At 34.9% G+C, this 19,936-nt stretch overlaps 1 long non-coding RNA gene across 1 annotated transcript; it reads left to right on the top strand.

Annotated features, from left to right (window-relative positions):
• Window positions 1–15,757: 15,757 nt before the first annotated feature.
• On the top strand, window positions 15,758–17,220 carry LOC127879785 (uncharacterized). Its single transcript, XR_008049236.1, has 3 exons — window positions 15,758–15,897; window positions 16,573–16,640; window positions 17,113–17,220. It is a non-coding gene; the product is annotated as an uncharacterized LOC127879785 (long non-coding RNA).
• Window positions 17,221–19,936: the final 2,716 nt, after the last annotated feature.

Below are 19,936 nucleotides of genomic sequence, written 5' to 3'. Positions count from 1 at the left end.
AATTAGACTAGAAACTGATACATGGTGTTGTTGAATATTTTATCCTAAATTATGCAGAGAAACCAACATAATAGGGAGGGACCGACTTGTCCCATGCGTGACGCGAGAAAATGGTTGTTAATGCAAATCTCGTCATCTTGGCAGTACGCGCATGACGAGATATCGAATGATAGGCTACACACCGGTAATCTAAGAGTTATGAACATTGTTAGTAACTATGTGTCGTCCATGAACTTTGAACGATTACGCGATACAGGACGTTAAATGGTGCTCGTGAATTAAGGATTCGAACAAAGAAATACTTCCACTTACGATTACGAAGCCATGAAAAACAACGCGAAGAAACTCCGTTTCGGCAACTTCTGTAACCAGTAGCAACGACCGTGAGCCGGGAACAACGACATCAGACCGCACATATTCTGCAACTTCCGGTGAGTGACTGTTTTATTTCCTAACGCTTGTATCAAAATGGCAAATCAAATAATCCCTGAATTATTTCAAAATTTGAATGAACAAATTAAAGATGTTAAAACGGCCATAAGCACTCAGACTATTTCACAGGTTGTACAATCATTTGATGGAAATTCAAAAGAATTTAAAAATTGGATTAAAAATGTAGAAAAATATGGAACGCTTACCAATTTAGATGAGAATAAATTAAAATTTGTTGCTTACCAATCTAGTAAAGGGCTTGTTAGTGATTACATACATCGTTTTTTGACTGACGATACGACAGGGACATGGTCAGATTTAAAAGAACAACTTAAATTAAGATTTGCGGAAATTCAAGACCCACAATATGCTTTCTCACTATTAAAGACGACTAAACAAAAGACCGACGAAAATGTTCAAATATCCGCTGAGCGACTTTTATCTCTTGCGACTGATGCATACGAAAATATTGTAGGAAATTTAGACTATGTAGAAACAGTTAGTAGAAATTTTTATCGACGGACTATCGCACAATTATTTAAGACTGAAATTAATGCGCGAAAATCATGCAACCCTATCAAATGCTTTAAAAAGCGCAATTCAAGAGCAAAGTGTCAGAGATAGATTTGAGTTGCGATCACAGGTAAATAGACTTAATAACATTACGACCGATAATATTCAGACAGATATCGATTATATTAGGTCATCTATTGTTTGCACATATTGCAAGAAACACGGTCATTCTATTGAAATCTGTCGCCGTAGGCAACGCGAGATAAGTGCATATACGGTAGGACGGAACTGTCATACGATAGATCAAAACGGTAACGGGCGCAAGAACGAATATGACAAAAATTGGAAAGATAAAATTGATTGTTGGAATTGTGGTAAATTAGGACACTTTAGTAGAGAATGTACTCACAGAAAAACGTATATTAATCGAAAAAACTAGGAAATTCTTGCCAAAAAGGGGTCTATGGTAAGAATGAAAAAGTCGAGACATATAATATCGCTTTGTGTGGTAGTCCAAATTCTTGTGTTATTTCAACAGGTGGGTTTCAATTTAGAAGCCTGATAGACTCCGGTGCTGAAGTGAGCATCGTGAGTAAACGTACTTATGATATGTTAAAACACAAACCAGCACTGATCATGAAAAAAGTAAATCTAAAGTCGGTAAATGGAAATTCATTACATGTCCACGGAAGTGTAAAATTGAGATTCAAAATAGGAAGCATATATAAAGAGCACATGTTTTTTGTAGCAAGTAACATAAATAGAAATGTTATTTTAGGAAGAGACTTTTTACAAGATAATGGTGTCCGTTTGTACTTCGATTTAGGATGTTTGAGGATTGATAACTGTTATGTACTTCTAGAAGAAGATGTACACCTTTCAACGATAGCGAGATTAACTAGACATACTGTGTTAAAACCACAAACTGCATATAGACTCTTTGCTCAAGCTAAAAGAAACTGCAAACGTTCAAATACAAATTATGAATTTAATGGAATAAGCAATTCTTTCTTTGATAATGAACCTGGTTTAACAATTGTTAATTAAGTAGTCAAGACAACACGTGATAGACAATTTCCCATTTTAATTATAAACAATACGCACAAAACAATAAGGCTTAGACGACACTGTGCCATATGGCGAATAAAATCGGTAAATGAAAATGAAATATGCTCAGTACAAGAAGTTATCAAAAATAATCAGCCGAAATCAGGCTTATCTATAGATGAAATCTTATCAGATTTACGTGTAGATGAAAATCAAAAAGAAAATATTCTCCCGGTACTCTAAGAACACAGAACTCTCTTCGCAAGAAATAATTTAGAATTAACACAAACTTCAGCGATAGAATTTACCATAGATACAGGGGATCATCCACCCATTAAATTAAGGCCGTATCGAACACCATTAAACAATAAGGTATTCATAGATAAAGCCATCGACAAAATGCTAGCCGCAAACATAATAAGTCCATCAAGAAGTCCGTGGAGCTTCCCTATTGTTTAAGTAGATAAAAAGAAAAATAACCATGATTCAAATAAAGATAATAAAGATGAGAAAAGGTTTTGCGTTGATTTTAGACAATTAAACAACATTACAAAACCAATTGCTTATCCATTACCATTAATAGATGATATATTGGCGTTATTAGGTAAAAGTAAATATTTCACCAGTTTAGATTTGATATCGGGGTATTGGCAAATACCTATAAAGGAAGAGGACAGAGAAAAAACGGCCTTTGCTTCGGGATTCAGTGGTCTATTTCAATTTAACGTTATGCCCTTTGGTGCCTCCTCTGCCGGTGCTATATTTCAAGAATTAGCTAATAAAGTACTCAAGGGTTGTGAGAGCTTCGCTGTGGCGTATCTAGACGATATACTAATATTTTCACCTGATTTGCAATCTCATTTATCACACGTAGATACAGTACTACAGAGTCTCAGTAAACATAACCTAAAGCTAAAACTATCAAAATGTCAATTCTTACAAAGAGAGACTAGATATCTAGGCTTCATCATAGATCAAAATGGTATAAGGCCGGATCCGTTAAAAGTGGAAGCGATCCGACAATTCCCTAGGCCAAAGTGCGTGCGCGATGTATGATCTATCTTAGGTGCAGCGGGATTTTATAAGAGATTCTGTCCGTCGTATTCAGAAGTAGTCGAGCCTCTCATTAAAGGGGCCTTTTCACAGATTTTGGCATATTTTGAAGTTTGTCATTAAATGCTTTATATTGATGAATGTAAACAATGGATCTTAAAAGCTCCAGTAAAAATCAAGAATAAAATTGAAAAAAGGAAAAAAACGTAGCCGGTACCAGGGCTCGAACCAGTGACCCCCGGAGTACTGGAGTTAGTCTGAAATAAAAACGCATTAGCCCTCTCGGCTATTCCGCCGTGTATACACAGTAGCAGTAATTTATACCTTATATAAGCAATCTTCGTAGTTTCGTAAATTTAAACGACAACAACAGAACTCACCAAATTATTCAATCGTTTCGCGTTGAAACACTTTATAATTTTTAGGTTTTCAAATCGTCAAAAGATACATATAATGGCTATATTGGACTATGGTAAATGTTCAGTAATACTGTTTCCTCACAAATATCATAACTAAAACGAAAATTTGCGAATCTGAAACAACTTTTTCCAATTTTGTCAATTTACCAAACCGTGAAAAGATCCCTTTAATCTCACGAGAAAGAATGTCCCATTTAAATGGTCAAAACAATGCGAAGATAGTTTCATACAATTAAAAGACTCATTTACGCAAATCCCTTATCTTTCATACCCTGATCTGAAAAAAGGTTATATACTGTATACTGATGCATCTGATAAATGCATTGGAGTCCGTTTGACTCAAAAATGCGACAAAAATGAAATCGGGGATTATGTGGGCGAAAAGCCGATATGTTTCATATCGCACAGATTAAGCCCCACACAATGCAAATATAGTACCATTGGAAAAGAATGTTACAGCATATTTTACAGTCTAAGTAAATTGCACCATTATTTACACAATGCTGAATTTGTTATAAGGAGTGATCACAAGCCGCTTAAGTATTTATTGGAAAGTCCGATGCAAAACAAGAAAATACAATTATGGGCCTTAAGTATAGCGAGTTACAACTGCAAAATTGAATATATACCGGGAAAAAAGAATATTATTGCCGACTTTCTAAGCCGACCCCCAAAAACCAAAATAAAGAATAATCAATGCGATCAAACGGAACTAGAATTAGATATTAACGATAAACATTTTACGATTAATTCGCAAATAAATAAACAAGACCAAACACGCGAAATTAATGTAATCGACTCCACAAACATTGACCACAAGCAAATAATTGAAAATATTATTACCCCGCAGCCACTCCCAGTCGACGACACAGCGTCGAACGATAACATATCAGGGCTTAATGATGAAAACGGGCATCCTGGGTCTCAAAGGCTTTTTCAGACACTAAAAGAGAAATATTACTGGCCTAAAATTTCAAAGAATTAAATGATTATGTATCAAAGTGCATTATATGTCAAAGTAGAAACTTAAAAGCAATTAAAGCTCTCATATCGTCGGATACCTCAATACCGCCGTTTCCGTTTTCAGTTGTTTCCATAGATATATGCGGGCCATATCCGAAAACGCTTTCCGGAAATAGATATATAATATGTTTCGTAGATCAATACTCAGGATACATAGAGGCATTTCCCTCTTCAGATAAATCTTCCGATAGCGTAATACACCTGTTAATGAACGAGATTTATTGCCGTCATAGTTGTCCTATAAGAATTATAACTGATAACGGCAAAGAATTCACTAGCACAGCGTTCACTGAAACATTAAAATCAATGAACATTGACCATGTAAAGACGACAATATATCATTCCGCAGCTAATGGCATGAACGAACGTTCACATGGGACTATGAACAATATACTATCAAAACGGGTTCAAGAAAATGTACAACAATGGGACGTACATTTAAACATGTCTTTAGCGGCAATGCGATTAAGTACATCCGAGACTTCGAAGCACACACCGTTCTTCTTACTTTTTAATAGAGACCCTATTCTTCCAATAGACAACTTGTTAAAGTCTAGACGTAAATATCACGGTGAAGATTATCATAAAATAATATTAGAAAAACAACACAAATCATTTAAAAAGGTATGTGCCCAAATTCAAAAATCGAAACGTAGACAAGCTGATTATGCGAATAAAAATACGAAAGATATTAAATTCGAAATCAATGACCCCGTTTATTACAAAAACTTTCAACGTACAAATAAATTAGACAGTAAATGGAGACCATATTATCGTATAATCGAACAAAAGTCGCCGTTAACATACGTAATAAGAAATCAGTTAGACAACTCAACTATTAAAGTTCATGCTGATCAAATAAGGCACGCAAATATCGATGAATGGCCAATGATAGATAAACCATTAGCGCCCTAATACAAAAGCGAATTAAGCCTTTGCAGACGACACATTATCTTCTGATAACGATTCAAATACGTCAGTAAATGGGTTACCTGTCATTACTCAACAGACCCGACAGATTAGAGATAATACGGATGAGGAAGATAATGTTCCGCTCGCTGAATTGCAAAAACATTTGAGAAATAAATAATTCGCGGATATATAGTCAAGCTCCAGTGAATCAGATACGATGCATTACGATAACAGTAATTCACAAAGCTCACCTGTACGTAGGTTTCAAAATGATTCTTCGGATGACCAGATGCAAATTGACGCGGTAGCGTTAAGACACAAAAAACGAAAATTGACCAAAAGGACTTCACTTTCAAATAACGCCATGAAGAAAGCAATTTTCACGTGCCTTCAGACAATGGCTGAACACATGTAAATGGACTACAACATAAAGCGAGTAGATGTCGAGACTTAAAGACCCCCAAATTTTTGTATATAGAGAAATATGTTTTGAATGTATATGTAGTAAATATGTAAAAAGAGGATTAGAGGACGGTATCGTCCGATTTTGATAATGTATCGTCATTAGCATTGATTTACGGGTTTAGAATGAAATGAAAATGTCATACTTTAGTATACGGGTGAAATGCCAATTATCCGTGCGCAATAGCAACCAGCTCTGAAGCGTAATAAAACTTTTGGGAGATATTTACATAAACTAAGACCCGATTTAAGATTTATTTCAAGTATGAACACGAATACATTTACACCCAGGGTGGGGTAAATAAATTGAAAAGTTTAATACCATATGTTAAGATTAGGAAATTGAAGGATAATATCACTGACAGACATTTGATTAACGGAACAGGTCACCCTATTGACATATAGGATTGTTATTACATCATTTATCGTTGTAATGGTACATATGAAAGCGGTCAACAGAAAATCTTATTTGTACAGGCCATATAAAGTTTTATGTCACACCGAATAATGAAGTTTGAATAATTGATTATGCAAATATGGTTTCATTTACCCAATGTAATTCAATTATCGGGAACATCTGTTGGTATGGTCTTAGCTCTATATAAACAATTAGGCTCGTAGGTCAACGTTACTTCAAACTAATGAAATTTAAATAATTGATTATATAAGTGTGATTCCAATTTCCCAAGATTATCGCAGTGTTACGTTTCATATTAACAATGAGGTTTGTCCATAGATAACATCTGGTTATATGATCAAGTATGCTTAATGAAACGAGGTTTCCTGTTCCCAAAGTGATAATTGTGTATATATCTCAATCGGGTACAAACATGACAAAAAAAACACACCTGTCGCAACGGACGGTAAATACCCAATTCGTTTATCGAATCTAATCCGATTGACCGACGCTTTAGTATCGTATCAGACTAGTTTATGACAACGCACTTGACAACGACATTAACCAACGCTAGCTGATGCCCTACAGCGCTCAGGTAAAAACCATTTTCGGCATATATAACATTTCAATATAGTTTGTAAATATCCTTAAAAGCAATGCACTGTATCTTTTATTAGTATAATGCAAAAGATACAACTATATTGCTATGATTCATTAAATTTTTGATACTGATCGTATTATAGTTTTTTCCTTTCTTTATAAGAATAACTGCATTAAGACAAGGGATTTTGTTTGTAAATTTTTGTTCTCTAAGTTAATAAAACATAATAAAGCACAATGCATTTTATTGAATAGACAAATGCGTATAGTTTAAATAAAACATAATAAATTTGTGTCATGAGAATCGCGTTTCTTTAGCACATTAATTTTATTTGCGTATATCTTATCATAGGTGTGATAAGTAGTCTGAGTGCTTATATAGCAAATTCTATTAAAATGTAAATAAAAGGCCCGTTTATCATTTCATGTAATTGACCCTATAAGATTTGCCAATGCGATACAAGTTAAGGAGAAAAACAGCGCTCCTGACATCGTTGGCGTGGTTTGCCTGCAGCAACATGCGTTCATAACGCATTTGAGATCGTGATCAGATCTTAAGGCCCCGACAAAGAAGAAGAATATGTCATCGACATACAGATATCTTCGACGACGATGTATCCGTCGAGAATCAGATGACGTAACAGACGACTTCAATTAGGATCCAACATTGTCGACATTGATCCAAATTGTGAACCAGCATCAGTACCATACAACGAGTGGACTGTTAATGGACATTTCAAGCGTCGTCGAAAATGATTTTTAAAGATACGATGATATGAAAGGATTTGATGATGAAAAATCACGCGTACGTTGTACATATATTAGGTGAACATTTTATCGTCTATGAACTTAAATATATATGTGTGTTACCTTAATTACGTGTACATAAACAATTATTATGATGCTACAGTCATGAGCGCAGTCATTCTTCAGAACTCTATATAATAAACTTTTGAAGTATTCTAAATCGTGCGACAACCGAGGACCAACAGCTTCTCCGACCGACCATCATCGTCTTCATTCGGAAGCCGCCGTCTTCAATCGACTGCATGTTACCATCTACAACCAGATGTCACATACTCTCCAACCGGACGTCTCATCTCACCCAGACGCCACATCGCCTCCAGCAAAGATGTAAAAAAATGGACACTATTCGCGTTGGATTTCCCAAATCAGTGACGCATTTCACTTCATTGTGATTGACATTGACTATTTAAATATTCCAACATTTTATTAATTCAGCAGAAACACTTGTAACAAATTTCATTAATAATTTGCAGATTTTCATCATATATATGTTTTGGTCACTGATGTTTTCATGTTTGCGTGTTTGATTTTCTACATCCTATGTATTAATATGTTTTCGATAACTTCCATACTTACATTCTTAAAGATTTTTCTGTATCCTAAAATACATAAAAATCAAATTGAGAGGATAAGTTGTGTCAAATAATGATGAGAAATTGGGTGAAATATTTGGGTTTTCTTTATGTCCGAAATATTGACAAGTATATCAGTGGCGAGTATGCATGACGGTCAAAAGATTAAATATTTGGATCTGGTGTATGTTTAATAACAAAGGGGGAACGATGCTGTTGACACAAGCCTTAGGCTGTATTTGCATTATTTATTTGTATCACAATGCTGATTAGCGCGTACATACCCAGTCCTATGTTGTAATTCAACCAATCAGCAACAAGCACGTATAGAACACTGACCAATGGGATTCATAACTGAGTTTCACGGGGCAGATGTTAGAGGGAAACAAGGCAGTTAGCGTTTAGACTTGGAGGCGTACGGATCGAGAAAGATACGATCATGTAGCTATCAGACTGTATTTGTATAACCGAAAATATTAAGTATGTTAGACATTAAATTAGACTAGAAACTGATACATGGTGTTGTTGAATATTTTATCCTAAATTATGCAGAGAAACCAACATAATAGGGAGGGACCGACTTGTCCCATGCGTGACGGGAGAAAATGGTAGTTAATGCAAATCTCGTCATCTTGGCAGTACGCCCATGACGAGATATCGAATGATAGGCTACACACCGGTAATCTAAAAGTTATGAACATTATTAGTAACTATGTGTCGTCCATGAACTATGAACGATTACGCGACAGCATGAATACAGATAAAACAAGAAACAAATATGATTGAGTTATTAGAATCGGTGGAATTTGTTATAAACAATTAAAAATCCATCGTTATTCTTGTTCAAAGAATTACATATTTTGGTTTTATACTAGATTCAATGAAATTTATGGTATTTTTACCTTATGAAAAAGTACAGAAAATAAAGCCGTTTGCATCTAGGTTACTTGCAAAAAGCAAAGTTCCAATTAGGGAACTGGCATCTTTTAATGGTTTGCTGTTAAATGCATTTTTGCTATTATGGAAGCCCAAATGCATTACAGGAACTTGGAGAGGCAAAAGGTACAAGTTTTTAATGCAAATCCAGATTACGATTCAATGATCATGTTAAATTGAGATTCTTGCAATGAAATAAAATGGTGGTTGGATAATGTCCAAATGAAAAAAGGAAAGGAGATTATAGGCAAAAACCTATTTCTTTGTGTATTCAATCAGATGCATCTAATCAAGGATATGGGTCATATTGTGTACAAGAAAGGAAACGGTCAGGTGGTAGATGGTCATTGCAAGAAACAAATTATCATATTAATGGTTTGGAATTGCTTGCAATTTTCTTTGCATTGAAATATTGAGCTGTTGATACATCCAAAATTTACATTGCTATTCAATCAGACTCGATGGTTGCAATTGTTTACATAAATAATTCAGGATGTATGCAGGATGTAAAAATGGATTCCTTGACAAAAAAAATTTGTGAATGGTGTATTGCAAGGAAGCTGTTCTAAACAGCCTTTTATTTACCAGGTGTTGAAAACATCCATGCTGATTTCTCGTCCAGATATGTTTCAGACACTACTGAATGGATGTTAAAAAGACAAATATTTACCAAATGTTGATTTATTTGTTTCGAGACTAAATTCTCAGTTGTAACATTATGTTTCATGGAAACCAGATCCCAATGCACTTTGTGCTGATGTTTTTAGAAACCAGATCCTGATGCACTTTGTGCTGATGTTTTTAGTTTACACTGGTCAACATATATTCCATATATATTTCCTCCTTTTAGATTAATTGGAGCGATATTGAATAAAATCAATGAAGATACAGTACAGCTAACGCGGCACAAACATAATCCGCGGCTACGCCACGGCCAGATTATTAGTACGCGGCGGCCGAATCGTGTGTTCACGCGGCGTATCGCCGTGGCACTCGGCATCGATCCGCGCAACGACGCCGAGTCTGTGTTAACCTCGCGTACTTTCGCGGAGTAAATCTGCCGCATACGTACGCGGCGGATCGAGTGAAAAGATATCCACCTACATGTACATACATGTATGTGTAGCGTAGAATTAATTACGCCCAACTGTTAATGTTTCGTTCGATTATCATTATCACTATTAAATTTGTAATCCGAAACACACTTCCGAATTTTAATGCTAACGCGACCTTTGGATAAATTCTAGCGTCAAATAAACAGTGCTAAAATATCCTTTGTTTCATAAAAAGCGCGCGAAAATTATGCTGACGTGTAGAACGTCTTTTGGAAAGTTTGGGTGTATTTTGTGTTGTATAAATACATGAACATCACGTCAGGCGTAAATCGCGTGTTCAGTGGAAAAAAAACCGCCCCGATTAGACGTTATTTCATCATCTCTATAAATAGTAACCAATGCCAAAATGTATTTGATACTTAAGGAAATATCGAGAATGTTTGTGTATCGTAAATATTTACCAGCATTTGCTTTAAAACTGGAATATACGGGATTATCGGGTAATTAGAAGCGATATTAACTGTATAATATGAACAAAATAAAACGTGTTTATATACGCATATTCAAACAATAGTTATCATAAGCTGATAATTAACAAAACAACAAATACGTCGTCACCATCTTGATTATTGATGTGGCTTCAAACTGCTAATTTTCTCAGCTTAAATTTAATAGCAAAATCAACATGCAATTAATTTATAAATCCCCCATATGCTGGAGCCTTGACCACTTGTATGTGCGAAAACATAATTACGTGACCTTGTTTATGTGTGAAATACATACACTACGGGCGGGAAACAAACTTAATTGGCCAGACACATTAACTATGCTTACATGTATATGCTAATACAATCCGCGCACAATAAATTTATTATGATTTTAATTATTATTATAATTGTTCTTTCAAAATTTGTTAACTACATGTAACTAATAATTTTAAAAAAGATTTTTTATTTCATGATGCGCATCGACTCGGCATCATGTCGCGGATAGCGGCATTCCTCGGCGGACAGATGCGAAGTTTCGCGGCGTAATGCGACTTGCCGCCGCATACTGACGCGCCTTCAATGACTGACGCGGCATCGACTCGTTTCGCCTTGCCGCCGCGGATCGCGAAATACGTTTGTTCCGCTTTGGCTGTACTGTAGTATCTGTTGATAAAGCTCTTATTTCATGCCCATATTGGACAAACCAGACCTGGTTTCTAATGTTATTAAATTGTATAATCTGTTTCCCTGCCAGGATACCAAGACAAAGGCTTGTTGACACTGCCACAAAATCCAATGGGAAAGAATCTACAACTGATTGAGGTGATTGTATCAGGATAGAACTCAAAAGTCAAGGCCTTCCTGAGAGGATGTTGCCGAACATATATTTAACAGCTGGCAAACTGGGACCAAAAAACAGTATTCCAGTGCATGGAGAAAGTGGTGTTTGTGGTGCAATATTAGACGAAGTAATCCGCTGAAAAAGTGATTGTGTCTTATCTTTTGCATATAAAGAACATGAACAAATCATATCATGTTACTTGCACACATAAAGCAGTAATTTTAGAAACATTAAAAATAATAGATTATAAATTCAATATGTCCTTTATTCTTATTAACAGATTTATGAAAGTTTTGTGTAATATTAATCCTCCAAAACCCAGGTATCAAACAACATGGGATCTTAGTAAAGTATTATATGTATTTTTAACATGGATGCCCTTAAATGGCTTTTCATTAAAAATGTTTACTTGCAAGTTACTAGTGTGATTACTTTGTGTACGGCATCTCGTGTGCAGACATTGAAATCTCTGTGTGTTAATAAGTGTGTGTTTGTAAATAATGATATAACATTCAATTGTGGCGATCAATTGAAGATTTCTAAACCAAGGAAAAATTATTTTCTCAAGTTTTAAGATTATGAAGAGCCAAAATTATGTCCAGCTCGGACACTGAAAATTTACTTGTCAATGACCAAGTATCTTTGAAAACATGTTCAATTTTTCATTTTGTATTTTACTTATCAGTCAGTTTCTTCTAATACATTAGCAAGATGGCTAAAACGGGTTTTATTTATGGCAGGTATTTATGTAAACACATTTAAAGCCCATTCTTATAGAGGGGCATCAGTTTCGGCGTCTGCCATGGTTGGATGTAAAACTAAATGAGATTTTGATAACTGCAGATTGGTCTACTGCTAAGAACTTGTATTTACGAGATATGGGTGGTGACATTAATTAACAAAATAGTACATTATTTAGTGAAGCTGTATTGTCTTGCAGACATTTATTTTCTGTTCTAGTTGGATACCTAAGTAATATCTTATTATTTTCAGATACTTAATTTATAACTGGTATTTATATTGCTCCAGAATTGTGGATGCAATGTACTGGGATCAGTATTACATTATTCATGGCCAGGTTTGTTTTATTATTGTTGTTTGTTATAACGGATTGAAACTGCGTTTTCATATCAAACCTTATATGCTATATTATTATAGATAATATGGATGTAATATTGATATATATGTGGTAATAGTTGCATACGGTATATATGTTTACATAATTATGTAGACATTCATTGAATTATGCATTATGACACATAAAATTGATAAAACTGAGTAATAGTCTGTTCTATTTATGTTGTCGTCTTTAAATATGCTTGTATATTGGAAACTAGAGGCCTTATGAAAATAATGGACCCCCCATCCAAGCACTAGTGTGATGGATGGGGGGCATTGTTGGAAATAAGGCCGGAGGCGGAAAATATACAAGCACCCACCCTTGAATGGAAGAATTATGTTCTTATGTGCCCACCCTTTGTAGATTAAGAATCATATTGAATGTTTGAGTAGTTTACAACAAAATTAATTCTGACTTTAAAACCTAGGAGTTTCCTCGTGCAAGGTGCGGTATTTATATAGCTGTGGTCACGTGTGAATACATCACAAAATTTCATTTTGTACTTTAAAGTAGCGAAATAGACTGATCACTGGAGTGATATGCTACCGGCCTTATTTCCAATAATGCCCCCCATCCATCACACAAGTGCTTGGATGGGGGGTCCATTTTGATAATATGCTTTCGCAGTCAACACAGACATCTGAGGTTCGGAATCATGTCAATTATTAATTAGTTTGTTTAACAATTTCAAATTTATGTCAATTATTAATGAGTTTGTTTAATAATTTCCAAACAGCCTGATCTCTTATGTAATGGAAGTTATATATTTACATTGGCTTGAATAAATCCTCAATTCTTGTGTTATAGTTTTTACTCTATATATTTTTGTATCAATAAATGGTGCAACTTTCTAACTTTTTACACGTTTTTCTGCAAAATCTGAAAAATACAAGATGTTCATCATTGTAGATGGTTGTATTTCACCCTGTAGAAAATACCGGTAAAGGGTTCACCGTTGAATCACAGGAAAAGTGTTGGGGCAATGCCAGTGATGACAGATGTGGGAACAGAGCCTACCTGTTTTGAGTCAGAGTCTTCAGATGCTGAAGATCTTGAGAGGGATGATGAGATGATTGATGCATACATAGCCAAAGCTCCAGTTAAGGGTCGTTTTTTCGTAATTACGAATTATTTTCAAGTCCGTTACGTATTTATTTTAAAATCTTGTCGTACCATTAAGAATTACAAAATCAAGTTACGAATATTATTTTTACATCGGTTCGTATCGATTTTTATTGAGTTCTTTTCCCGTATAAAAGATCTTTGCGGTGCTTATATAGAATGGTTATCGGGTTTGTTTAACAAAGCGCATTTTTTCCAATAAAAGCGGCGTATACAGTCTATCTGTCAAAAAACAATGGCGGCGCACAGAGAGCGTCCTAAAAAACTGCAAAGCGTCCAAAAACACGCTTTTAACATATTGTACGCAAAGTGAGCCGAAGTTAAATGTTTAGAAAAACATTATAGAAATGATCTTATACGATGTTGTATGTTCAGTTTCTGACACAGTCGGAAAAGCTAAACAAAAACGCGACACGACGGGTTCAAACTTAAACACAAAAAAACATTGAACGAGTGGAAGGGACAAGTCCCGTGGCTAATCGTTGAAAAGATTGAAGGGGAGACCCGTTTTAATTGTGAAATATGTAAAAATTCATCTAAGGCATGCAATCTAAGCACAGTTTGGGCATATGAAGGTATTTGAAAAATAAAATTGTATAATACTGAAAAGACACTGTTGAACTCGTATAAATAAAGTTGCTAGTATGTTTATTTTGATTTTTTTTGTATGAAAATAACCATTATTATTTATTTTTAGGTCATTTATAAAAAATAAGAATTATTTTCCAAAATTTAGTAGTAACGTTAAGAATAAAATTTCATAGTTAAGAATTCTTTTTGAAAATCTGCTAGTAATTTAAGAATTTCACAAAACCTTATCTGGAGCTCTGCATAGCTGATGACGCTGATGATGATCCTGACTGGGAACCAGAAGATGATTCGGATGAGGAATATGCATCAGAAGATGAAGAAAACATTTGGAAAGTGTTTTTGAAAACTGCCATAAGTAGAGTGAAAACTAATGTTTACTACATTATGTGTCCATATAATGATCATTTATGTGTTACTCTTATTCGAACACGAATATTTTCAGTAAGATACTTATTATACGTATATCCCTTTGAAGAAGTGGCACAGTCAATATGTTTGTTCATCTGTTTGCGTGAAACTTAATGCCTCAGTCATCAGGTTGCAATGTGTTGACGATTTTGTAGTAACTTGGTACAAATGCTAAATATCATAAGGCAAGGTGTTGTGTGCACTAAGAGGTAAAATGTCATATTTGAGTGGCGTCCTGCAAAACTGGAATGTTGAGGCATCCGTGCCCAATACACCCATGTATTGTATAAATGAACCACAATTCTTTTTCTGGAGAATTCCACTGTGTGTTTTTAAATAATGATAATTGTAATGTATCTTACTTTTCATGTATTGTATTTTCAGAATGAGATTGATTATATTTTATCTACATATTGTAATATATATTTCAATTGTGTTTCATTAACATCAGTTATTCCTGGTCAATATGACATCAACTTTATATCAACTGCTTGTGTAAAAAGAAATTATAAAGTGGGGCCTAGTAACTAGTGCATAACAATAAAAAGTGCCTGTGGTGTATACATGTATGTCTAAGAAGTCTAAGCTGTAACAAAGTATTTATTACCTTTACATAGTCTTAACCCTAATAACCTAGAATGTTTGTACAGGGCAGACTGAAGTGAACAGATTGACAGGCCAAACCTAGTGTTTGACAGATGCACCATCACCAATAACTCCATCAGAGGAGGACAGCTGAGAGTCACAATTTAATGTGGAACGGGGCATGGTCGGACATGGGAAAGTTCACCGAATGTATGTTGAACACCATTAATAAACTTGGTAGTGGCAGGGGTCATGTTTTTAATGGAGTTTCTGCCTTAGAAAATTCGTAAACTGTTAAAGTTTCGTGAAAGTTAGCATTGTATCATTCAGGACATACATTTGACTTCAATTGATTTACATATTGCCAGCGGTGGACAATCTTTGGAAAAAGACACAAGCACACCTTTTTGAGACCGTTAAATCGTTAAGTCTGGGAGGGGATGCTCACCTGGACACACAGCAAAGTACAGCTCGTCCTTGACTTAAACCGGTCCTTGATGCACAGCTTGTTCAGGTACTTAAACTTTATTTCTTTTATTGGCTAGCCAGTTTGTCTTTGACAAAGAGCCTGCTCATTCTAGTAAGGCTAGTAAGGGGATCTTAGTCCAAATTTCTGGTGAAAAGCCAGGCTAGGGGAACCCTTGTCCAAATTGTTCATGAAATTTGGGTAGGCTACGGGAACCCATGTCCTAATTTTTCATGAAATGTGCCTAGACAAGGAGAACCTATGTCCAAATTGTTCATGAAATGCCAGGCTACTAGGGGAACCCATGCCCAAATATTTTACAAAAAAGCAGAGCCTTAGGGGAACCGGCCATGCCCAAAACTTTAGAAAAAGTCCATAGTAGGTGAACATATGACCATTTTTCGAAATAATGTTTTTAGGGTTACACAGGCCTATCTTAGTAAGGCGGACGATGGTATACAATTACTGCAGAACAAAATTTGAACAAATGGGCATTGATGTTAAGGCTAGAAATGTATGCAACTATTTTGTACTGTTCATATTTTAAGAAACTTTGTGTTTCAGAAATTGATATAATTATCCTGCTTTTAAAAGTGTAGTATTTGCCATTGTAACAGTATTTTTTACCTTTTCAGGAGGACCATGGACAAAGAAATTGATATAATTATCCTGCTTTTAAAAGTGTAGTATTTGCCATTGTAACAGTATTTTTTACCTTTTCAGGAGGACCATGGACAAGACTTGAGGATGACAAACTTTATGATCTACCAATTGGAACAATAGTATACCAGGTATCATTTAATGAAATCCTTGAAATATTATAAATTAAAATGCACAGTTGTTAAAAAAGATTACTCATTGTGCAAACATGTTATGCAAAAACAAGGTTGTGCAATATTTAATTAAAGATATGAAATTAAAAACTATCCTCCCAAATAATATCAAAATTCATGGCTGTCTGGCAGTTATCTGTCGGGCTTTATAAATTCTGTGGTTCAGAATATTATATTTTTTTCATGTGGAAATATTTTACAGTGGTACATATAAGTTTTATACTGGCAGTTCAAACTTGTTAAACCCTGAAGCATGTGGACATTGAAAACATGTTTTTGAGCTTTTTTCCTGCTCCTGTGAACATTTTTTCAGTCAGAATCTGAGTATCTACAAACAAACAAAATCTCGCCTTATGATACATTTTTCAATTCATTTGAAATACATGTATTAAAAAAATAAGAATGCTTTTTCATTATTCTTATATTGTAGTTTCCTGATACGAAGTATTTTTGACTGGAGTGTATAAAGGATTAGACTGTTGAGGAGATGTAAACAGCAACTCCGCTGCAAAAATCTTATGTAAAGAATGCATTTGAAGTTATGATGAAACAGACTCCAGTTTCTCTAATTCATAAAAACATCTAGGTATACATGTACATCTATAAATGTGATATACAAATTTCTAAACTATATAATATTCACATGGTCTGTGACACTGACATATATATATATATGTGTGTGTGTGAAAATCAGTGCTATTAAGAGTTTAATCAATTTTATCATTCTATATAATTATTAATATTTGTACAGTGACATCAGAATATATTTTCAACAAATAATCAAGTGTTCAAATAAATTCAGTTTATCTTTTAAAGCGGGTATATACGATTTTGTCAAATATTTATGAATTTATATAAAATGTGTAAAAAACTTATTATATATATATATTTCAATATAAATTAAAATAAAAGTTAAGAAGAACATGTGTCGAAAAATGCGAAATAAGCCAGATTTAATTCTGAAATTGAAAACGGCTGTACAGCCGAAATCGCCAGCATGTATACCATACATGTACGATGTGAATCTAAACTTAGTTTAACTGTTTATTTGAATTTCTGCAACGATATCTATTCATACAACACACGAACACTAACTTCGATCCGAATACAAAGACGAATGCTCCGGTTATTTTAGGAAAATATGTACGTCACAATCGGCTCGGGGCGCTAATTTGTCTTTGCTGCATTTCATGAAATTCGGCTTTAATGTATAATTTTTCTTGCCTATTTTGTGTTATTGTAACATATTTTATCAGTATATTACAATTAAACACATTAAAAAAATCGTATATACTCGCTTTAACAGAACCCACCTCAATTGTAGAGTGGTCTAAAGACGCAATCTTTTTATCACTAAACAGGCATAAAAAAAATCACAATCAATTAATTGGTCAATTGAACTTTAATAATATGATACACATGTTTATGGAAAACCATAATGTCAGTGGTCAATAGATGATAGATGGAGTATGCCATAGCCCTTATGTATTACATTAAAGTTTTACTGTTTCACATATTTTGCAAATTGCAACTCTGGTGTATCCCAAGGCCTGTCCAGGAAGTATGAGCTTTACAATAATATTGTGGATTGGTTTGCGACAGATGTTGTTCATGAGTGCAGAGGAAGGCAATTACTTTGTCCAGGTATTAAAATCTGAGGGTACTATAAATAAAAGCTGCATAGTATGAGAAACAAACAATGAAATGTTATACTTCTCAATCCTTGATAAATTACGTCTTGCAAATCTTCTAGTATCTACAGGTCGACCAACTTGCTGAGATTATTGAGGAAAATATTGCAGCTGATTACCGAAGACATAACCAAACTCATATGTCTTAATACTTGTCTTTCAGAGATTTGATTAAACAGACACAATAACAGTGTCCTTGAGGAACAGAAATTACATCAGGCACCTTAGTTCGCCTACAATTCATGCCAAGAAATCCTTACTCTGCGACTGCTTTGAGCTTCACGTCCAAATTACAAGTTCAGTATAAAATACAGAGACACCAACTCAGACTGTCACATGTAGACGACCACCGGTATAGAGAGGATCCGGTTTAGAGGGTTTCCACTGTAGTATACATTGTATTATGCAGGACGCCTACAAAAGTAAATTCTACATCTAAAAATAGTTGCCTACTTGTTGACAACACTAATAAACTCAGCCTTTTCATCTCAATTCGCCACTGACATCGATTGCGCATGCGCAGAGGTTCATTTGATTTTATCCCCATTCACCTCTTAAAAGACTGCACATGCGAAGAGATTAATCCCTTTAATGGATAAATCGTGATGCATTACGTAATTCATCCCCAAAAAACGGTAGAAAAGGTTGAATACAGATGAATTCGGATGAAAAGAGGTTATAACCATAAAAATCTGCTAAATGAGGATTATTTTCAAGGGATTCTTGAGATTAATCCCAGAACAAAATCCCTAACCCCACTGTAAATGAGTTAAAACCTTCAGGAAGGTTTCTAATGCAAAATTGCATTGTCTGGGGGATCTGGAAAGGAAGAGAAAAACCTGTTTTTAGGACTTCCCTGAAACCACTAATCACCGAACTAAACTCTATACACCACAATGACATCATGCTTGGTGAAAAAAGAGTTGAAGTCATCCAGATGTGTATCACAATGGACTTTTAGACCAAATCTCAAGTTATGGGAATGGTCCCTCACAATGGCAAATTTTATTGTGCAACTTGTGAAATAGAGGGCAGTCTAGAAAAAAAGGGAAAAGGCCACACTATATATAAGGCCTTTCCTGTGTCAGACCCATGTCCCTTACGAACAAGTAATTCAATATTTAAAAAATGCAGAAGAGGCTTTATTGAGTGGAGTGGCTGAAAAAGGAATTAAAGATGTTTCGGTGTTGTTTGACGTTGACCATTTTAATGCAGTTGTTGGCATTGTCCCCGACTACATGCATGATGCATGGTGTTCTTTTAGGGAACAACAAGAAAGCTCCCAACTTTATTGACTTCAAAACATCAAAAGAGCAGCCATATTACATTTGACTTCAAAACATCAAAAGAGCAGCCATAGTACATTGGAGAGCAAGTTAAGGAAGTTGATAAAAGACTCTCTAATATGCAACAAACAGATAACATGTCGAGACTTCCAAGGTCAATAAATGATCATCTCGGCAATTGGGAGGCATCGGATTTCAGCACTGGCTGCTTTTCTATAGTGTCCCCTGTCTCCAAGGTATTCTCTCGCCTCCAGTTATGGAAAACCTATGCTTCCTG

This window comes from Dreissena polymorpha, chromosome 4 (genome assembly GCF_020536995.1).
Source record: "Dreissena polymorpha isolate Duluth1 chromosome 4, UMN_Dpol_1.0, whole genome shotgun sequence".
Taxonomy (NCBI): Eukaryota; Metazoa; Mollusca; class Bivalvia; order Myida; family Dreissenidae; genus Dreissena; species Dreissena polymorpha.
The sequence above is the reverse complement of the archived record's forward strand: the minus strand, read 5'-3'. Positions and strand labels throughout refer to the sequence as shown.